Source organism: Rhinichthys klamathensis, unplaced genomic scaffold (assembly GCF_029890125.1).
Source record: "Rhinichthys klamathensis goyatoka isolate OS25496 unplaced genomic scaffold, OSU_Roscu_1.1 h1tg000927l_1, whole genome shotgun sequence".
NCBI lineage: Eukaryota > Metazoa > Chordata > Actinopteri > Cypriniformes > Leuciscidae > Rhinichthys > Rhinichthys klamathensis.
The window spans coordinates 147,501-152,205 of record NW_026607260.1 but is presented as its reverse complement, the minus strand read 5'-3'; positions in this window follow the sequence as shown (position 1 = coordinate 152,205).

Sequence of the window (4,705 nt, the reverse complement as noted above, 5' to 3'; positions counted from 1 at the left end):
AATTTGTTTTGGTGGCAGAAGCTTCCACAGCACAAACAGAATGACAGGGACAGGACACAGATCATACAAAATAATAAAAATAGAATAAGTTAAAAGGAAATAACAATATTTTAAATATATATTTTAAAAATATAACATATGTTAATTTTACTCCTAAAATGTTATATAGTAACGTGTCATATTCTCATATTAACCTGAATTCCAGTTCATAAAAATGCCGTATTCACTAAAATTCACATTTAAAGGGCAGATTAACTTTAAGACAATATTCTGATTCCGGCTTTAATGGGAAATCTGTTGCATGTTAAACACCTTATTCAAAAAATCCACTGACAGGAGAAATACTGCATACACACATACTAGGACCGCAAGGCATTATGGGTCTGACGCAGTGTTTCTCAAACTTTTTCTGCCATTCCCCACTCTGAAGGTAGGGAAGGGTTCGTGCCCCACCTGTCCCCATGCAATCGCCCCAACAAAATGCTAATAAACTAGGCTTTAAGTTAAAATGTATTTTATTAACATGACATTTTAAAAACATGAACATGACAGTAGATAAAAATAATAATGCAATTGTGTTTGTATTTTGCCTCTGATAACATCAAATTCAGAAACGGAGAAAATAAAAGTGTGGACTAGTTGTGCTTTGCTTTACTATTTTGTCACTTCGCAAACTGCATGCAAAAAGAATCTCAGGGTTTTTCCTGGCTCAAAACGAGGCGGAGGTGGTAAAATCCTAATAATGTACGTATTTTAGGTATTTTTATAATAATAATTGTATTTTAGGTATTTTTCGAAGACTATCATATAAGCTACTGTGTTTCCCACAGTATTTTGTGTGTGGTGTGGACCTCTGCACCCCTAGGGGGGTCCGCGGGCATGCTCCCCGGAAGAAAAGTTTGTACGTTTTAAAGATAATTTATAAATCTGGTGCACTTTGAAAGTTCAACATTAAGTGATTAACTAATTTAGTGTCTGCAATGAGCCTGTTTTGTAGTAGGCTACACATATTGTCTGAGCCAGAGACGGAGAGCGCTCACCGCTTGACATCACAACTATTCAGTGTTTTCAACCACATCATGTTTATTTTAGGTTTCAGACATTTAAATTCACATAAGTAAGTCACTAAAAAAGCAATACATTTAGAGTTTGTCAAATACACACCTATGTCTATGGAAGCGGCAATAATAATTATTTCCATTATAATTAGACGACACGTAGGCCTATTATTCATATCAAATACACATCGTGTAAGTAACTTTCAAGATTACTCTATGCTTCTCCCAGGTCACCGGCCACTTACTTTCATGTATTACGGGAGAAGTGGATAAATTGGCGTTTGTTAAATCCAACAGAACCGATTCTCTAAAATCCGGCATAAACTAACGCCCATCGCGTATAGCTCAACTAAGGTGTTTAAACAACAAAACACATCGACTTGCTCATATTTGACAATCGGAATATCAGATATTTCCTGCTATAGCCAACAAATTTGTGAAATAAAAGCAGATAATCAGTCATTCAGCGCTATTGTGCTATTTATGGTGCTATTTATGGGGCGGCAGTGGCTCAGTGGTTCATGTAGGTTGTCTACAAACCGGAAGGTTGGTGGTTCAATCCCAGTTTCCACCTGACCAAGTGTCGAGGTGTCTGTGAGCAAGACACCTAACCCCAGCTGTGTGTGTGTGTGTGTGAGACACCTAACCCCAGCTGCTCCCGACGAGCTGGATGGCGCCTTGTATGGCAGACACCGCCGTCGGTGTATGAATGGGTGAATGTGAGGCAATATGTAAAGCGCTTTGGTGGCCATTGGGTCTGTGAAAGCGCTATATAAATGCAGTCCATTTACCATATTGTGGCTGTGGTGTGACTGCAATGACGCGTCACCATGGAACCCATGGAAAGGGATACGACCTAAATAACGGGCGCCTCTAAAAACTAAAAAAAAACCTAGTTTATGCTCAATAAATAAAGGAATTAATAGAGATGGGCACAAAAATTACCACATTTTCTCCCGTTTGTCGCGCCCCACTTGTCATGTTTCTATTCGCCACCAGTGGGCGCGCCCCACACTTTGAGAAACGCTGGTCTAACGGATGCTCTGCTGAATCTTGTGTTGTTGTGAAGCGTGCGATCAGTCACGTATATCATGAGGTGAGTGAACAAACCAAAGCACTTGAAGCTGGAGCTTTAATCCGCTGACGTGTGTGTGTGTCGTCTCACCGTGACCCAGCGCTCCTCAGTTTCTCCTTCGTGAGACGCCATGATGATCAGTATGAATGTATCTGACATCTGAAGGGATCATGCAGGAGGTGTGTGTGTTTCTGCAGCTTCTGATGAGCTGAAGGGGTTAGTGAGCGTTTAGTAATGTGACTCCAGGCCTCGAGCATCATGTGACCTGTCTGTCATTAACATCTACAGCTGTTCCAGAGATGTGTTTAGTGACCATCCTCATAGTACATATAAAGAGGCCATATTACTAGAGGACAAAGTCGTGATGATGTTTCAGGCTCTCCTAGAACAGGTTTTCCTGCTTGAATGTTGATTATTCTCCTCATATTCTCCATTGTTGCGGCTCCTCTCTTCCCAGTCTGTCAGTAACGCTCTGTTCACTTCCTGTCTCTATGAAGCCCCTCCTTCTGAAAAGCACACTGTGCTCTGATTGGTCAATTCGAGTGTGTTTGGGAAATGTCTAGTGCTGCCGCGATTAGTCGACTTAGTCGACGTAATCGACCATGCAAATTAGTCGACGGCAATTTTTTTAGTCGACGTGTCGTTTTACTATTGACCGCTATTTATTTTTGGTCTCCCGTCACAAACGGCTCACTGTAATTCACCTCCACACACCAGTCTGTGCGCCGTGCGCGCCCTGCTGGTTTATCTGCTATCATTTTTCTTCACGTTCCCGCCCGCCTTCACTGCTTTGATATGAAAAATTGCGGAGGCAGGAGACGGAGCTTTCACAGTGGGCTCGTTTGCTGCAGTCCGAGCGCGAGCGCGATTGTTCCCGGCGCCCCCCGCAGCGTTGGTCTGGTTTCACACTCAATTCTATCGAACCCTGTTGAGTTTGCATGCATCTTATGCCATCGCAAACGTGCACGGCGCATGATAGAAAACAGAACGCGGGTCAATATATTGTGTTTTTCAAACGGACTAGTGGATTTCCAAATGTGTTGCCCTGATTGCACACGCAATGCGCGAATACACTGCAGACTCAACTCTCGCGTATCCAAGGTAAATCATCAACACTATCATCCCTTACATGTGTTTTATTTAACTAAATGCATCATAATCAGCTAAAACGCATGGGCAGGTTACTTAACTTCCTGAACAAGCGCTCCCGAGTCCGTGTTGCTTTCACATTCACGCGAACCGCGGCACGGGCCCGCCATGCACGCAGGTGTAAACGCGAGCTACATAACTGCGTGCCTGCCTGCTTTCAGTGCGACTCATAGTGGGCTAACGTTAGTCCAGACTCTTTCAATTCAATTCCAATTTATTTGTATAGCGCTTTTCACAGAAAATGCATTGCATCTACTTTACTATTCAGAGTGATGTTATCAGTTATGCTTTTCAGAAATGTACATAAATTAATCATTATTAGCTTACTGTACATTTTTTAAGGCAGAACAAAGAGCTAATTTAAGTAATACATACATGTTTGTTATTAGAGGATTAGATTAGGACTCTGACTAATATGGTATATTGCAGATACTTAATGCTTAGATTGTTAATGCATAATGTTTTTGAACAGGTGACATTTTATGTTTTGGCCCTTCAGTTGAGTTCAAAATAAAATGGACACAACGAAATAAACACTTGATTTTTTTTAATTAGTCGTTTAGATTAGTCGACTAATCGAAAAATTAGTCGAAAGATTAGTCGTTAGAAAATTAGTCGTTAGTGGCAGCACTAGAAATGTCCCGCCCCTTACCATAAACGCATGTTTGGTTCTCAAACTCAAACTCTTTACAAATACCTTTATATAATAAATAATGCTTTAAATAAAAACATTTAATAGAGAAATATGCAATGATGGTAAAAACGTTAAATTAAATATTAATTAAATATTAAATGAAAGCCGCCAGTAGGTGCTTAATATTATATAATAATACATCGCTTAATATTACAGTTTTTTACAATCACTTTGCAACTATTTTCAGAACCTTGATGTCATTTTTCAAAACTCTAGACACAAAACTCACAGCGGTCATCACTTGTAACACAGGCTGTCTAATGTTCAAAACATTGCATTGTGCATTCACATCTTTAAAGAAATCTTGCACTTGCACAATCATTGGTTCAAAAAACAAATTTACTGTGAAATACCATTGAAACATAACTATAGATCACCCACACACAAGCAACCGATAGTTTCACTGTGTCATTGTTCGTACAATCATTAAATATTGTAGAGCAAAATAGGTGATACAGGTTTCATTATGGCACTACATGTACAGTAAATACATCTCTGTAAAAGTACTGCAGTAGTAGAGAGAATACAGACACAGTGGAATCATTGAACAAAGTGTGTAATATATTGATGCAAAACACTACAGTACAATCACAACATAGGTTTATTGGAATCAAATCAAAACAAAAATATAAAATATTAGGCTACATCCATGGATATTGTAGTCTAATTGGTTCATGCCATGCTAATTGGTGACAATGAATCTTGTTATCTTGAAACTTTCATGATTTA